Source organism: Patella vulgata, chromosome 1 (assembly GCF_932274485.2).
Source record: "Patella vulgata chromosome 1, xgPatVulg1.2, whole genome shotgun sequence".
Lineage (NCBI taxonomy): Eukaryota > Metazoa > Mollusca > Gastropoda > Patellidae > Patella > Patella vulgata.
The window spans coordinates 74,593,566-74,613,412 of NC_065879.2; the positions used below are offsets into that span (position 1 = coordinate 74,593,566).

The 19,847-nt window shown below is 33.8% G+C and overlaps 1 protein-coding gene across 1 annotated transcript in view; it reads right to left on the reverse strand.

The window, feature by feature from the left end:
* LOC126828851 (RNA-binding protein 24-A) overlaps positions 1-19,847 on the reverse strand; it is a 53,378-nt gene that overhangs the window by 14,120 nt on the left and 19,411 nt on the right. The gene's annotated exons all lie outside the window — the stretch shown is intronic.

Genomic DNA, 19,847 nt, shown 5'->3' on the forward strand with positions numbered 1-19,847 from the left:
CTTAAGACCTCTAGGATTTTTACATATCCGTCCTTTATCCAATATTTTTTCATTATTGATTTTTGGGGATTTTATCAAATATTTTAAGAAGAACAATAACACAGGTAGGCAGTGTTAAGGTGTTATGTTTTAGTTGATAAGCTTTGTGTTGTGTTGCAAAGTGAGTCTTTGTCAATATAACATGGTTCTGCTTAAAGATTATCAGTTTATGTCTTAACTCGCCATCCAAGATATACAAGTCTTTTATCTCTGATAAAATGTTCATACCATGGAAAAAACATTTTTGTATTTTAAAAAGAAAATGAAAACAAATTCCACAGCGAACGAAGAGATTTAATAGCGTAGTCGCAGAAGGGTGTAGCAGTGTTCGGACACGTTTGAAATAACCAGATTGTTGTTAAACCAGAACAATAGCAAACTATTACTTGTAAGTGACGTATGACGTAATATAACTCAGTCGTGTATAAATGACGTACTTTGGTTATCTACATGTATAACCTATCCTAGTCACATAAAACATATCCTAGTTATTTTTGACAAACCGATCTTTTATAACGTTTTCGAAACGGGTTATAACAATTTCGAAAAACTTATAAGGAAATCTAATCATTTACTAAAACATAACCTAATGGTGAATTTCATCGTTACATAACTCTTTTAATCCTTTTATACTTATATATAACATGGTCATTTATGCCTCAAATCGCTGCTTAGAACTCACCAAGATCTTACCAAGGCATTTATAATATAAATTAAACAAAACCAGTTCGAGAATATGCAATAAACACTACAAAAGGAACGTATTATGATCCTTAGTCTAAATCTATCCAATTCCAAAATAGCTGAATGGTACATCTTACGGATGTTGGCCAATGTAGACCGCGGCTTCTAACGACGTTTGTTATTATGACAGGTTTGTGTGGCCAGCTGGTTACAGCACGTGAGAAAATAGACGGGCCCATCTTTAACATACTTGACGCCTCAATTATATCCCTTCTTTCTGGCACCCAAATCAAATATGTACAAGAAAGGTGCTGCTGAATTAAAACTTCTGAATTTCTAAACTAAAGTCTGGCGCATTGATATCAATAGCGTTGATGCCCCGGGGTTACGCCAACAAGGAAGCTTGTGTATATTGAATTTAAGGCTTTTGTGTTATTTTGTCGTTTACATAGGATTAGTACTGGTAAAAGTCTCGGAATCTTCTATTCATATGGTGTCAGATTATGGGACTCTAGCTTTAAGAATTTGAAACTTTCCTTCCACTATTTTATATATTCCTTGTCTTGGCTTGCGCTAACATTGTAAAAAGGTTGGAGTGATTCCAAATATACACAAAATAAGCTAATCTCTTCTTCCCCGCCTCCCTTGTTGGCGTCGCGTCGAATTATCAGAACTCGTGAAATTTTAACACAGTTTCTTTAAATATTTACCACCAGAACCCAAGATCCCTACACCTGCATGACTTCTTAGTAGAATGTATATCAGTATCAAGGGCCGGTTTAAGCTGAAAATGTTACCAGAGCCCTTCCATGAACAGGGAAAAGGGGGCATATTAAGGTTATTGCCTGTCACACAAATACAAATGCAATTTGAATATCAGTATGGTAGATAGATAGATAGATTTATTTGGCGCAAACATATACATCATATGGTACAACAAATAATGCAGACGCTCACCCAAACTTTCGTACAGGGTGACCCAACTAATCATTCACATTCTTAAAGGTTTCCTTACAAATACCCCAAACACAACACCCCTTCTATAGTTGGCCGTGACAAAGTTGAAATATGACTACTTACAATACATAATACGAATCAGAACATTTGTAAGTAAAAGATCTATGTCGCAAAATTTGTATTGCACAGAGCTTACGGTGTAAATAATAATTCACTTCTACATCAAGATTTCACTAATGTACAATAATTTGTTTACAGGTTAAACCGATTTTAATTTGATAATTTCGGTAATAAGTGCGATCCCCGGATATCCTGACCAGCCCACTGCTGTTCGTTTGGCCTTCTGTAACAGGGATGTAAAAATATGTGGTGTGTCGTGTGGTTGTATATCTTGAATTTAAAATATTCTTCTTACTGAACTGGTCTTGGGTAATTCCCTCTGGTGTATAGATTCAATACCCGGGGCCGTGAGTTCGATTCCCGACAGTAGCACCCTGTCACATTCCAACATACAAAACGTAAAGGTCCACCGTGTCACAAGTCGAAAATTCCAAGGTAGTCACCAATAAGACAATAAATCAAAATGGAGGACAACAATAAGACGTGTTGTCAATGTCAATAGACTAGGTTTACCCAGTGTCCAGTTAATCGTGAAAACTAGCGATAAATATTAGTTTATTTGAAACTGTCTAATCCCTATACAAATGTAGAAATCAATACAAACACTAAGACCAATCCTTAACTGGTGGAACACCTAAAAGCTATGGTTCTTATCAAATCTTACAGCGTTCAAACCAGAGCCCAGTTCATGGTTTAAAAAATATACGTCGAGGTAGCGGCGGCGTGTACTTTACTTTCAGAAGCTTCTGGACAAAACGCTTGGTCAAAACTTGGAAACCTTTGTGTATGTCTTCGCAATTCCATTCTATATTCTACATTCATGTTTAACACACTATGTGATTCACGATAATATAAAAAGACCGTACATTCAAATGTTCAGACACATGGAGTCGCTGTTGCGTTGGTAACTCATTAACAACAAACATGACAATCGACGAAAGACGCTTTATATCTGATTCAGACTCGTCTATTTTCATACCTGCATTCAAAATTGGCTTCTAATATATCGACATGGAAAGGCAGACCGCCTGATTGTGCATTCCAGTCGCCATCTTTGAATTTTTCCTTCCTGCAGCCTCAACGACTAAAATACCAGAACCAAGGATAATACCGACAAAAATTCTGATTCAACCACAAAATATTCTCCTCCAAGCAGACTACCTGGTATAATCACAAGTTCAAGTACGAATACACCAAAATATAGGCTAATATTTCGGAAATCCGATTCTCAGAATGATCATATACTACAGGGTGATCTGGACAGCTTCAAGTTCATAGCATGAGTATTAAATGGTAATTTTTCCATCTGTAGCCCGACAGTGATACAGATTACATTTCGAGTGTGTTTATTGGGATGTATAATTAACTCAAATATATGTTCCCGGAAAACAGGTAACAAGTAAGGATTTAACTCCGTGAGACTTGATATTATTTGTTTCCTGGGAAAACTGTGTACCTAGACATGAGTCCGAGACAGCTTTTTCGTCTCACATTTTACACAAATTTATCTTTTTTTCAAAATATTCACCGAATTTACAAAGTAAACTAATTTAGTTTTTTTTAAGAAAGTCATGAATGACGAAAATGAAAAAGAATGTCTAGTTTTTTGTTTGTTTTTGTTTTTCTCTTTGTATTCAAAATAACAAACTGTCTTTATCCATGTGATTGTAATGGGTCATGATGTTCCGATTTGTGTGCAAAACGCTTATCGTTGCTCTTGAAAATGGACCTAGTTTGTTTCCCATCACATCTGTTACATAACACAATCTATATCCCTAGTTTCAGTTTTTCAAAAAGAAAACACGTTTGATTTGGAAAATGAATGAAATTCAAAGACAAAGATTATCATTATTCATTAAGCCACTTCCTGTTAGTAAAAAGAGAATGGCCGATATGAAGATCATAACTAGATTTCGTTTAATAGCCTTTTTCAGAATAAAATCCTGGAGTTGTATCCATTTTATTAACAACAAATTATTGCAATATTTATTTTCTATGATAAATGATAGTATAACGTTCGCTCTTTAAAATCTAAATTGATCAATTTTCTGAGTAATTTTGCCAATCTAAATTCCGCCATTATTTGTTACTATGGAATAGTTAAAGAAGTAGACGATATTTAATGTAAAGCAGACGTGAAGGTGAATGAAGCCGACGTCAGATTAATTCCTGCTAGTAATTAGTCTTTAATTGATAACATGTGTTCACCCTCATCACTGTTAATGGTGGATTGATAAGGGGGTGCTACAAACTCTTAGAAGTTGCAATGTGTATGACGTACCGCAAAAGTGCGCTACGAATGTCAATGGATTCAATTTTAACTTTACAATGTCTTGGAAACTTGATACATTAAACAGGTCGCCCGAATTACGAAACAAAACGTAGTTCGACGATACACATGTTGAATCCGCTACAGGCTCATTAATGAAATATCTAAACCATGAAAACATAAAATTCCAAACAGGTCATATAAATTTATTTGTGCGTCTTTGCAGTTAAATTATTAGCATCCAATCTACGATATCATTCGTTTGTTATGTTATCGGTTTTTCAAATAATCGATATATTATTATCGATTACATTGATTGTTTACCCCCCCCCCCCCCAAACATTATTAATCGATGTTATATTGATTCTAATAGTCAGAAAACAAGATAATATGATGGATTTATGTTCAAATCCAGTTATCGAACTGTTTGAATTCGATTTCATGTTTTTCGTAAAATCAAAGCAATCGTCATTGATAATGCTATTTACATGTATTAACTCGATTGGTTTTGGGACTAACAATGAAAATTCACTCGAAACATTGTTTTGTAATTGTAAAGGGCTTGGAAAACATCGTACCCTTTTAACTACAAGGGTAAATTATATTTCGTCAATTAACAATTGACCCCTGTCATTCATGAGTTAATGTTCTTGTTTTAACTTCTGACTGGCTGGCAAGCATATTGTGCTAGTCAGTGATATAATTAATAACTGCAGTAATTGTCGTCTGTTAATGACAGGATTCCTTAATAAACTGTTATTAAAGTAGATCGAACAGATCTCGCTGGATACGACCAAAACTTTACTGGGTTAAAAGTGTGGCAACTTTAATCCTTGTCTCGAGAAAACAACACACAACGTCTCGCTTGTTAGTAGGAGGGGGTAGTAACGACATCTTTATGAGAGACAGGCGAGAAGAAACCTTTCACTTTTGTTAAGGGTTTCTTATAGCTAACATATTTTGTTGTACTTTTGTATCCAATAAGTAGTGTTGGTTGGTAAAAATATTCGTATGTTTTGTATCAGCATCTGATCTTACAAATGTGTAATTGCGACAAGGTATCGGTTTTATGCCGCCAGGAACAAGCTTCTATAATACTCGTAAATCCAATTATAAATGAATACATTTCGCTTTTCGTTTCTGGTGTCCGATTTCCTGATAAAAACTAAAAACGGAGATTTATTAGCGGAAAGAAATGTGATAAGACATTGTTTTAGTGATAGCTTGGGTGTTTGTAGAACGTGTTAATTAATAACTGTGCTGAATGATCCGGACTACATAACATTTTACCGATAAATTTATCATAATAAGCTTTTTACATCCAGTGGTATAAAACCCCTGAAAGGAATGATTTATATGAAAAGCCAGCATTGCTAATGGTCACTGATCGAGGCAGCAGACTGGTATGTCCATTAACCAGATCTTTTATCAGTTATCACGAATATCCAGTGACAGATCTCATAATAAAATTCTCCCCATTTCAGAAGTCATGATAAACAAGACCACTAAAGATAAGAACACAGATAAAACAGACTGACCACTTAAGAGTGAAAGTTGAAGTTTGACAGATTTAATCTTCGCGCTACAATTATTGTTAAATTCTAAAATTGTTTCACTCTAGGAATCCACGATAACAAAATGGCTGATGAGACGAATGGGAGCGCGTGGGGGATGAATTAAGAATTTTTCTGACCATGTTGAATCTAGCATTGGGTATCTAAAGCAATAATCATTTAAAACTTAACATTACGTTACTTTGATTCAAAATCAGACCTGATAACTCTCTTACAGCTAAAAAAAAGTTATCCGACCGCATCTTTAATTGTTTTATTTCTCATGGAAAGACCAGATGGTGAATGTCAGTCGTCTCGTCAATATAAACTTTTCTTACTATAAACACACACACACACGTACATTTTACATACATCTAGCACGCACACACGTTTATAACACGCTTTTAATACGCTTAATGGGGAAGCTTGAATTTCAAAACTTTGTGCAAAATGCACTCGAAATTTGGGGTGCATTATTTCAAATATCTCTGTTGTTTGGCAAATTATATTACGATTGGAAGTTATTTAGTTTGTAAAAACGAATTCCTATCATTTTAAGTATTTTTAACCCCGGTTTGAATCGACTATTCATGTCAGAAAATAAACGTTATGCTGGTTTAATATTGTTTCGGTTCTATTATGTTGAAAGCCAAATTTCTCAATATTCCGATATTCTAAATCATTATTTACAATAAATAAATAAAATTGGAGAGGATTTACATACTTTATATATAGATATTTGTTGGAAAATGGCCATAATGTTCCAGGGGTATCATAGTGCTTTATTGCTTTAAGAACACGAGACTTAAATCAGTTACATAATGTTTTCAACAATTACAGTTTAATAAAGAAATAACCTACTGCTAATTTAGCAAGTTGTAGTTAATATACCCATAATCCTAATTCTTAAGGGTTTAATTTTGCTTATTTCTAACCAAATAAACCGTTAGATAACCCTTATCCATCCCGTAATTAATATCAGAATGCTTAAAATCCCTAAAAATAAAAAATAAAACTCCTTAATGACATCGACTGAACTGTCAAACATTTTAAAGCTATTTTTCTGCTAGAAGACGAGATATTGTATGGAGAGAAATCCCTAATGTTTATGAAATGAATGAAAAATAGATCTTTAATTCGGTCCACCATCAAGTGTGTTAGAACCTACTTTTATGACATACAAACCTTAATCAATCCATTTAATTTCCTTAAACCTAAAGTCTTACATTTGATACATACTAAAATATAAGCTCTCTGCACTAAATGGGACCCCGTTAGACAGACGAATATCAGTTGATTGTAACAGTTTGCAAAAGAATTAATAAAATGGCGTTTAACGTCCAATTTTTGTACAACGCTAGGGTTAATGAAGACGGAGCAAACATTGCTGTATTTGTTAATGTACATAAATGAAACACCAGACCAAAGCTTTGAAGGAGAATCAGAAAAAATATTCCAAATATTTTCAAATAATTTAGTCATCAGATTCTTCTGAGTTTTCTAATTATATCATAAAATAATTGAAGCGATACACTCTCTGTTCTGAGGTTATGTAGCATGGCGACCCCTGGCTGTGCAAACGGTGGAAAAATAAAGTTTAGATGAAATGGTGGAAAGCTGCGATGATTCCACATCATTTCCAGTAATAAATTTCACTAAGGAAGAAAAATTTGTGAATTTCTGGTTGATTAGGTTTAAACGTGAGTTGATTGAGATATTAGATTCGAGTCATGAAGTACAAAGTCATATCAGCTTTTATCTTATTACGCTATTTAATCTTAAATTATGTCTTATATTTCAACCCTGCAGGGAATATATTTATATCGAGTCAAATCTGGCCTTCCAAACTGGTCTTCAAAAACAGATTTCTTTATCCCTTTGGATGCATTTTCCTTAACAAACTTAATTTTTCGCCAAGGGACAGTGATGAGATCCACAGAATTTATTTTTTGCCACATTACATCACTTCAAAAATAAAATCTTTATAATTTAAGGTTACATCTTCTAGATCAACGGCAAAGAAGTGATCAAAACAGGTCCATTATTTCCTATACATTTATAAGAAATATCAAATGTCTGACAAATAATAAACCAAAGGTCAAATTAAATCGCCCAGAGTAAAGAAAGGCCACATTTTGATTGACTGTAGGATATGAAATGAAATGGGGTTTAACTTCCCACTGTTTTGCTCCGACTAGGCTAATGAAGACGGGAAATTGGCTGTAGGATGAGATAACTAAAGATACGTGGTGTTGATTGGATAAAGTATGACAAGATAAACAGTAAAAATGGACGAAAAATGTTTTTGCGGATATGCGAAGACAGGTGATTTTTTTTTATTTTTGCAAATAATTTGCTGTTTATAAGGCAAGTTAATTACTGGTTAACAAATCTTTTTTTTTAAATTTGGTATGACGAAAACGACAAGACAATTCGTACGGGGTAAAGAAACGGCCATTTGCTGATTGGCGGATTATGATTTATAGTTAATAACATCCACACAGATAAGCTAACATGCATTTCTGAGCTTTTTGATGATTAAAAGCAGCGGGATTGGGAGTTAATTCCCCTTCGGTTGAACCTAATTAATAAATACCTGCTAGGGGGTTGATTGATACCAACTATTCCAAACGGGAATTATAATAATGTGGGATTATTACCAATAATGAACATATAAGTAAATGCAAAGACCGTTCTGGCTGGCTCAGTTAATCTCCACATAGAATGTAGCTTCATTATTTTCCATCATTAAATAGAATTGCATGTATACTAACATCGAAATAAACGAGAACTGGTTTTGAGTGTTCTAGAAGAGGAAGCATACACTAACTCGTGCAGACAACCCGTCACTACTCGCAAGTTCTTTGAATGCTAATAGTCCAGGATTCCAGATACGCTTTAATGTTACTTTTTACTTATCCTTAAGTACATGCAACTATCAACGGAAATAAACAAAATTATCCGGGCGATTATATTTATCTTGTACAAATTGCTCTGTTGAGAAGCAGGTAAAAACCCTTAAGGTCTATTTAAATGTTTTAGGTTTCAAACTGAACGTCTGATCCTTGTTTTTTATAAATTATTATTTCAGATAATCTTGAGGAGACTCGAAATAACCAAGATTACACACTATAAACATTAATAGAATTCAAGACACTGGATGACTGTGACTCAATATTTTTTCTGCGGTACTACAGCCGGATGCGTGAGATCAATAACGCACTAAATGACAGATGCGGTCGATACTTTTCAAACAACGAGTGTCTGTCGATCGAGAAAGTGTTATAAATAATATATGTTTATTAGAAGTCAACTACATATTCAACAATAACTTTATTAAACTTAAATATTCTGCTTTTAACACGCTACTTGATTCTGGTTTTTGTTTTCTATTATGGCTAACCTTGGTTCGGAAAAATCATTAATATGTGATTGCAAGCGTTCGGATTTCAAAATCGAACTCTGAGCAGAATTTGTTGTAGAAGGGTGGGTGCATTTATTCTATTTGGCGATCAATTCGTTTACAACCCAGGGACCTGTTTCAAAGAGCGTATGTAAAATGTTGTATTGTAAAATGTTCGATTTACAGTTCCATAGTTAAGAGGCGTTCTGTGTGAAAGGGAAACCTGTTCGACAAATACGGCTCAGGTTTGTAACATGGTTGTTGTAACTTTTTAATCTCTTTTAACCGATACTGTTAGATTATCATGTGTCGGATAGTTGGAAATGAAATTGGGTTCGTCCCATTCGAACGACTATACGTTGTCCCATGCCAGGACTCCGTCCTCCACCACTGACAAGGGGGAACCACGCCCAGTAACTTTCCCGGCCAACAAGGGATCGAACACGGAACCTCCAGGTTAGCGAGACAGCGTCTTACTCACTGAACCACCGCATTTCCCTTGGATAGTAAGACTACCCCGTCTTCAATAGCCTAGTTTGAGCAGAACAGTAGGACGTTAAACCCCATTTCCGGTTGGAATATATCATAATTCTATTTTTTGACACCAGCCCCCATCCCATTACATGTTCTTTATTCAATGTGCAGAGATGTCGGTTTTAAGTACGTCCGAAAACAATGACATATCGATAATGCACTAGCATGGAGCGTGATTATAAAAGATTTAAAGAACTAGTACAATATTTATATATGAAATAAAACACCAAACATACCATTGTGCAATTTACTATTGAAATTAGAGCCACATTGCCAGTTTAGTTTATGTAATCATTCTAACAAGAGAAATGGTATAAGGTGTTTTCAAAGAGAAGGTATATTCACCCGTCACTATTTATGGCTATTTTGAGTGGCTAGTCGTACGAATGAGAAGAATATAAAAGAAAATTAACAACTAGAATTCGAAACAAGAGTAGACCATAGCGTCGCTGCACGAATAAACCTTCCCTCATGACGTGTGCCCGTCTTAATATTCCCGGTTGGTACAGAACAGTAGGGTGGTAAACCCCGTTTCATAGCTATTTGGAACAATAGTTTCTTGAAGTCAGTCATTGTTAGAGGATACCTTCAGGACAGTCGCCACCAGCACGGTTTTAATATTAGAAATATTTCATGTCCTAAAAATCCGTCTGAGGGTAAAAAACACCGTTTACATAATTATTTATAATTCGTTTAATGATATTTATTGTGTTACGAAAACAAGTGGACCTTAACCAACACACAATGCTCTTTTTACTCTTCTATTTAGTCCAAATTGTTAAAACTCACAAGCTGTGTGGTTCAGGACGTTGTAGTATATAAAAGTCGATTGTGATTTTCAAGGCACAAATATGGTTGTTTGATTGCGTCTGTGTCATCAAAACATACCAACTGTTTTTAAGGTCCATGTTGAAAAAGACATCAGACTTTTTTTTATATAAAAAAAAACAAAAAAATACCGTACGTGTGTCGGTGTAAAACTACTCGTGGGAATTACTGCGCTTCAAAACAATCACAAGCTTAGCTTTTTCATGTTGCACTCGATTCTACGTGCCCAGTCATAACTCGTGCAGTTTAGGATAACATGTGTCTCTGTTAGATGTAGACTAATCCCCCTGTAACACAGTTTCTCCCACCTTGTTAAACTTTAGTTATAATTCGTTTCATTTTATTATAAATCTCTCAATTTTTTTTTTATGTCATTAGAAATTAACTGTAATTTATCCTAACCCTAGAGCAGTTACGTCATTAAGCTTTCAAAATTCATTTTACAATGTATTGTTCGTGGCTTATCACTACGCCAAAGATGTGAAAAATCACCGCTATATACATCAAGGTAAAAGTAAGTGTCTCCCAAATAACGTAGTATAAATCCGTTCCGTTTCCACCTAGGGTGATATCACTGATAAAACCTATGTAAATCCGGCCATGTCGCGATTATATACAGTGTACATGTAACCATTACATGAAATGGTTTGACTACCTTTGTCTTCATTTGGTTTACATCAATACGCGCTACGTCCAAAGATTAATATTAGTAAGGAATCACCGCAGACTGCCGATTTATCTATATAGACCAATATATCTATCACACATTAATTCTCTCGAACGTGTTAACACTCGGTACGACTATAAAGGACCTATTTTTAACTCGTTTAACTCTTAAATCCACTATAAATGCTATTTTTAGCAACGAATTTTATCTTATCAAATGGTATGCCAACAAAAAATACATGTTCAGAAGATAAGTGAAGTAATTTTTATTTACATTTTTTTGGGCCGTGTTCAATTCAACACTAAAAACTGTAACATTGGGCTGTTTGCCTGAAAACTTTCACGAAAAGAATACGTTCTTAAAAAGGAAAGTCATATTGCTGGCATAGTTTAGTTTTATGTGCCTGATAAAAAGTAATTTCATTAGACTCTTTTTAAAAAGATATGTTTAAATGCTTTTGTTTTTAAAAATAAATACTTAAGAAATCTAGTTTTAATCGTATGAAATAACTTACAAAAAGAAGCGTACTGATCATGTAGCCCCATACATATGTAGTTAAGGTTAAACTGATCCATCAAACCCATGTCAGTCGAGTTAGACCCTCAAACTCCCTTTTTGAACCCTGAGCCAGTCATTATTATACAGGGATAATACAAGGTGACTCTTTCAAGTGTATCTCAGTTATTGATGAATCATGGGTATAAAGTTCACATGACAATGCATATCCAACAACTATTCCTATAGTTATGGAGAGAGAGAGAGAGAGAGAGAGAGAGAGAGAGAGAGAGTAATATATTTTATAATATTTTAATATTTCATTGAGGTTTTCGGTCGTAAAATGTCGGTTCCTATAGCAATAAGTAACGTTAGTGGTTTAAGTCATATCATTTCTAATTTACTTTCCCCAAGTTCAAATAATTTATCATTAGCTGTATATGGAATTAACATTAGACCATGTGCTCATAATGTAGCATACTTTTATTTGATATGATTAAGGGATTTAAAATTGAACTTAAGATCAAATCCCGGTGAAAAGTTTATAGTTTATCATTTTATTAGCTGCTTACATCATGGTTTATTCTAACACTTTGCACTTGCCCCAGTTTGCAATTAAAGTGGCACAACCACGTTATGAATTTAATCTAGAGCGACCGTGTTTCGTGCTTCGTTCCGTGTTTATCTTCTGCTTTTACAATAGTGATATCGCAGAAAAAAGAAAATTCTTTCGATCTGGTTTATTCAAAGAATCTCAGAATATAGGGCTTTTACAATGTGTCAGTGTTGACAACTTATTACTAATAAATTAGTATTTGTAGAACGAGATATGTCACTATACACTACTTTAAATTCACGTTTATAAAATTGTTAGAGTAACAATCAAGCCAAAGTTTATATGAGCAAAAACCAGGCAGGGCTGATTTCATCGCTTATGTAAATACTTTAATGGCTTAAAACATATAATGCAAATTTACATACGGGTAAAACTTATTTGATAGTTACTATAGATGTTGTTATCAAGACGTTTATTTGCGACAAATCAAAATGTCAGAAAGCGCCAATAATACAGTACTCACATACAAGCCGGGAATCAAAACCACGCCACTTCATTCAATGACAGACTTTAAGATGTAACGCGTTAAATCTTTCGAAGAATCTGGTGGCAGCAATAAGGAAGCTCTGCTTGAAAACGTTACAACAACAGATAGACATCTTAAAACATTTTAATGGTGATATATCTCAAACTAAATACAAAATAAAACTTGATTTTCTTAACTTAGCTGATAAAAATCCCATCATTAGAATAGTCCAAGGCCTTTATTACTTGTAGTATACACCTCTTACGAAATTTATAACAAGTGCACAAGAGACAAAGCAATCATAAAATTTAGACTTTCCCCATTCCTGTTACTGACACAGGGGCGATTTACGAGTTTTTAAAGAGATTTTTACTGGAGAATATGTTATATCCTTTTTTTGCAAAATTTAAACAAAATTATTTTAAATGAAGAGAAACCGACGCCATGACTGTGTCGACGTGCAGCTGACTGCAATAAAGTATTTAATTTCCGTTTTTGTCTTTTTTAAAAATTGTGATCATTTGTTGTTTCTGTTGTTGATTTTTTTTATTTTAAATCCCTTCGATGTATAACCATCGGATACAATAAAATAAGCCCACAAACAAGCTAAAAGATCTATTTTGTAGAATGTGTAGACCGATTTGTTTTTTATTTAGCCACGGAGAATCACATTAGAGCCTAAATTTTACTCCTGTTAGGAGAATGCCAAATGGTAGGCGAAGGGTAAAGCAGGGGAATTCTCAATCTGGTTATTTATTCCCAACACAATGTCCCTTTATATATAATCCGAAATCTCTCACAAGTAAAGATAACAACAAAAAATAACCTAAGGTTTCACCAACAATAAATCTCCAATCTTTAAACATGACAAGCTGTCATTATCTCGTTAATTCTCACAATATCACGTAAAGACTGCGAGATCTCTCCTTTATGTTTTAACGAGTGAACGCGGGATGTACTTCAACGCAAGTCTTAAGCAATTACATAGAACATTAAAAGTGTACTATATGAAGAGTGGAGTTCTTCAACTCATCTTCACTAATTATAATTCACCACTACCGTTTACACGTAAGGTTTTAACACAATTCACTGTTAATAAAATTTAATGGCAGCTATGGAGCAAATAAAGGAACGTTAAAAGATCCTTCGATATATGTATGACGTTAGATTCCTTTAGAATTCCTCCTGAATCAAAGCCGAGTATACGATTTTGTTCTGAATGTAAAGACAACATGATGTCATGGTGAATTAAACAACAACAACAAAAAAAAACAAGTGCAACCAATTTTATGATATAAAGGCACTTCAAAAGACGAACAATGTTTCTTTCGTACTTCCGGTTACTTTGCTCAAACTGACCGCAACGTCGATATAATTTCGCGCTTCAAATTTTATTCAAGCGAAATGTACGTACCGATTAATATTAAACAAGTCCGATTAATATTAAACAAGTCCGATGTGTAGTCAAACTATAGCAAATCTCCGAATTAAGGAATTAAACCCTTGAAATTACATTGACATTTTAATTAGATCTGAATATACTTTAGAAAGAACTGATATCGTATGAATTTAAAAGCGATATTTGGTTTAACCCACTCACTTTTATTGCCAGTATAAATAACCGTCGAGCTGTTGAAACTAGCCGTAGAGAAACCATTTCTAAACACAAAAATAACGCTCAACCGACGTCAACGGAAGCATATTCACGCAGTTTCCATATTTTTTTTTAGATACATACATATTTGAACTCCCAACCTCGTCTGCAATAAATCTTTGAAAAGGATTTGATTATCTTCTTTCAAGTAGACACCACAAACATTTAGAGTGGAGTTTTTGAAGGTATTTGCATCTTAAAGCGCCAATCCGTGTTTAACGAAAGTTGTTTGTAGTGAGTTATGAACTATACAAGTAATGCCGATGGGTGTCGTTCGCAATGAAAAAAACATACCAAATTGTCAGAACTCTTGATTAAACATTCAAGTTTAATTATGTTTCGCAAATATTTCAACGTCCGTCAGTTTGAACAAAGGCAAATCAAATTTATGGGGATCAAAAACGTCAAACACAATGGGTGTACCATACGAGTAAACTCCATTTTGGAAATCGGAAACAGTGGTTCCAGAAAAAATAGTATAACCGATATCAGACGCCATCCCACCTTTTGAAATTCCTAATGTCACTTTAAGGCCGAGTGTAAAAAAAAGTTAAAATGTGGTTAAAGAATAGAAGCAAGCCTGTTCAATTTAATCATGTTCAATTAAAGATACATTAGTTAAGAGCTAAATATGCCTATTGCAAGTCTTGCTATAGGCTTCAAATGTTATACAAATTAGGAATTAGACCTTTATTTACATAACAAGCCCAAAATCAACTCTGTAGACCCTCGGATGGCTTGGATACAGCTTGGATTTAAACAGTCGTATTTTTAATAATTAAATCATGAAATGGCTGACCAAGCTAACATTTACCGTTAATTGGAGACTTTCGATGAAAGGACTGACAATTGAGGGTACAGTAGGCATTGAGTATGTTACGTGATAATCGAGAATATGTGGGCGGAATTATTGTCTGTTAATCAAACGATCGGCAATTCTCGGAGACGGTGTGACGACAGTTGGTGCCTATTTCTAGTCCAAACTTCCAACAGTGATAACTTCGTTCAGAATAAAGTAATTTGACTGAAATTTTCAATATTTATCATCTTTATTTGAACGGTTATGTCAAGAATGGCCAACTCTTTATTAAAATCTTAACTAATGTATCTTTAACTGCTATTCTACACTTAATTGACTCAGATGAATCTGGGTGTACATCAGATATTCGCCTAGTTAACTATCACTGAAGATTTACTTTTAATACTTGAGAGAATATTTGGCATTAATCTTAAAGCACCACATTCAGATTGGTCGTTATATTTTTATTTGGCTGAAATTGCATTTATCGAGCCATGGATAGACCTGCTGTCTGTCCGCAATCAGAAGTATCAAGTTCGTTGAATTCAAGCTATGCGTTCGTTGACATTTGGGAGGGACTATACTTTCACACGAAAGACAGTTGTCAAGAATTTAAAGAGATAATGTGAAAGATTACACAAAGGTTATCTAATCTGCAAAGGAAGCGATGCGATCAAGCAAAAGCAAAATAATATTGCTGCCAGGACGCCAATCTAGGTCAAGGTTACCCGGTTCAATGAGGAATTCTATGGAGTTTATTTTATGGATCTTTACGTGTTTTTAAGCTGTTGTGCGATTTGTATTTGAATTAAATCTGGAGATAGCTGTGTTTTGTTTACTGTGAGATCTTATCAGTTTTCTGATCAATTTGTAGATGGTTAGAATATGTCTGTCGGTGTCCTACTTTCCCAAACGTAACATATAACAATCTTTTTAAGGCAGTGTATGTTATAAGATTGGTAAAACAAAGGCCCTTTGGGTCTCCTGAAGACCACATCTTTATTTCAGAAAATTTCCTACTACATGTAATCGATGTTTTACGAAAACGGTTACCGGTGACCATAATATTAAGAACAAGTAATTTCCCATTTTGTACCACAAACGAAAATGTCACTTAACCACGTATTTAGCACTTCTAAACGTCAATTAACGATTCTTCAATCATTTAAGAAAATATTCTCTCTCAAACTGTTAATAAAGAATTGTGATGTTTTGAAATGCCTTTTGAAATGCGTACTTGTCACGGGCAAGCTGTGTCGAGTTCCGTGTACTTGCATATTTCATATAAGAAAATTAATATATTTTTTTCGACATGAAAATGAAGTGCATATTAAACTTCCATTAGCCTTTCAAAGGACGTTTTTTTGTCATTTATTGAATCAATCAATAAAAGCTAAACAGTCACCAGATTAACGAACAAAAACAAAAATTTGGCAAATAGATTAACCTATTGAGAACCACTCAAATCTCTTCTAAAATCCCATCTCATGTTACACGTATAATTTTTGCTCTTTCGTTGCATTAAATATCGGATTCGAGTTATTATTTGCTGATATCGTTTCGTGTTTTCTTCATTCCAGTATTTGTAGCGTGACATGGAGAAATAGAAGATCTGGTAGGATTTATGATGCGCGGTATGGGGTGGAATTTAGACTTACTCTAAGTGGCTGATAACACGATAAGCTAGACCCCCTCTAGATACGCCATAACATTTTATATCTTTAATATACTTTACATCATACAATATTTACATGTAAACAATGTTTCCGGTAAACAAGGTAGTGTGGTTTTAATATAAACTGAGGTCATTATCCAATATTTATGATGACGTAAATAATAATATAAAAAAGGGTTAGAAATTATGATTTCTCGCGCGACATTTTCAATAATGTTGATTAGGTAGCAAGTATTGAGGTCGTCGTTTCTTGTGACGTTTTACTGTTGTCGGCAGATGAGTGGTTTACAGTGACAACGATGTCCAATTTATTTGTAACGTAATAAAAAGGTGTTAATATTGCTTTATTCAACTCAAAACATGTGTGAAGGCCTACTTTACGTTAAATATATCCACAAAAAAGTCAGATCTACCAATCAGTGCATTATGGGTAAGTTTTGTTAGTATTCTATACATCGCATCTCAACTAATCAAAATTCGTCCACGTTCACAACCAAGACCGGTTTCACAAAAACCCCAAACACAGTTCTCATTACATACTTCACAAAAACCATAACCGATTTACCAAGTTTTTAATCCAAACCAGAACTAGTTTTAGTAAAAAGTATATATACTTAAAACGGCTTAACGTGTTTAATATCTTTACAAACTCATTATTATTATATATTTTAAAAAAAGGATATATTTTTATAGATAATTATACAATTAAATCACAATAAATTTAATAAGGAAACAGGGAAATATATAATAGTTTGTGTTGTGGAAATCCGACACCATAACAGTCAAAAAAATCGTGTATATGTGACATATTTTTAAGAGAAACACACAAAAGTCACAATATTTAAAAAATCTATAGACACCAAGTAAAAAAAAAGAAAAAAATCCACGGCACGCTTGCGCAAGCAAAAATTAAAACACAAATTAAAAAGATATATATAAATATATATAAAAATACAGAAAATCTGTCACAAAAAACACAAACTGTGATTCACCTAGTATGGCCTTATGGGTAATCTCGGGGTGGTGTAACGAGATTCAGCGAGATGAGACTCTGCGAGATTTGGATAATATCACCATATCCGTTTCCGGTGTATCAATCATCTGACGAAAAGTACAAAAATTATTATGGGATGTTTTGAGACATTTCATTGGTTAGTTTAAAAATGAAGAACAAATCAAATGTAAGGTTATTATTTTGACACAAAAAGAAGTTGAAATTTTTGCTTGTGCAGCGAGCATATACTTGATAATAAAAATAATAATAATACAAAAATAATCCATCAATTGAACATGCAATTTATTAGTTATAATACATTATATTCGCCTGTTATTTCCATTTTAAAATATAAATGAAACAATAGTCATCAAATGAAATATGATGAAACCAACTTTAATATTAGATCGTGTTCTTTATTTGAAATTGAAGTTCAAGCATCCTGTTATGAAACCAATGGGTGGAATATTAATGTTGTATGTCGTAAATACAACTACATCGGGATATAAATATCGAGTAAAACATTTCATGTGAAAGAAATACCAAGGGAAGAAAAGAAACAGTCCCAGAATTAAACTAGCATCATAAATTCATTTGTTCTATCTATCTATATTTAAAATTTGTACAACAAGAATTCAATTCAACCAGTGGGGGGATAACTTAAGAGCTCGGGGCGACATTTTGATATAGTTGAAGTTTCACGAGAGAAGAAGTTAGAAGGTACAAATACAGATAAAAGAAAAGGAAAGGGTAATTCTATCTCGACCATCTGGTAGCCTGGAACTCTTCAACAAAGGAAGATAAATAAAACAAAGCCAACGACTCTTTAAAAACGGGGGTAAAGAAAACGTAAGGCAATGACGTCATATACCTGGTGTTTATTGTGAGGGAAATATCAAAGGGTTATTATCACGTGGCGCGTGGACTATAAGGAGCGTGTGGAATCTGAATGATATTTGGAAGAGAAGATAAAATTACAAATGGCGAGAGGAAACAATATATAGATAACACTGAATTTCCTTTTCTGGAAGTTTCTTGTACCAGACATTTATAAATTGCTTTCAGTTTCATTTTCGATCTGTTTTCTTTGTTCTTGGTACCAAGATCAAACTAGGGAAATCGTTAAATTCTTAACCATAGTAAAAACGTGTGGTCACTTTGGGTTTTTATTGTTGGTTGTAATCAAATCATCTTTTAAAATATCTGGACTACAAACGCTAGAATACATAACATTCTTAACCTCACAAGCTCCCTTTCAGAGTAATTTTTTATTGTTCTTGAAATTAAATCATTGTTGCCAATAACGATAACCAGTCAAAAGATCATCAAAGAAGCAATTCAAAGAAATGGTTAGCAACATAGAGTTGTAATTACCATTTGAAATAGAATCGTCCTTCAAAATTTATTACATTCTTTACTTTTATAGTCTGGCTTATATCTAGCAGATTGTATTTGGAAATTCAATTATTATTTTACAAATCTGGACACTCCATTGGTAACATTCGCTAGATAATCGCTATATGATTTTCAAAGGCTTAATTCTTAGAGTTTGCTTATTCTCTTGGGGTTTTTTATTTATTCGCTTTGATTAGATGTCCCGATTCCTTCAAGAATAATGTTTGATCCCCAGACGGTCAGCAAGACACGGTTAAAGAGCAAAGGAAATGTTTCATTAAAAGAAAAGCTAAAATAAAACGTCAGCTGGTTTATCTTTTTCATTTAATACCAGTTTTATTCTCTTGTTGGGATATTTGATCTAATCAACCAGAAAATAAAACTCCATTGTTATCATCAATTACAAATGCTTTCGGTTAATCGTTTTATTTTCCTCTTAAATTACGACTCTAGGGTCTTTGACTGGAAAACTTAAATTGATTCTGGGAATTGCCATAAATGTCAAGTTTATCAGATTTGGTTTCTGAACAAGCCTCACGGACTGAAATATTTTTCTAAATATCAGATCGCCCAAATACGGCCTCAGAATCCAGAAACAGAAGCCGAACTCTGACCTTTTGCAAAGCCAGCATCCGGATGTAAAAAGGGAAGAAAAAGATTTAACTTGAACAGATGAAAGAGTATTGAATTTCGTTTCAG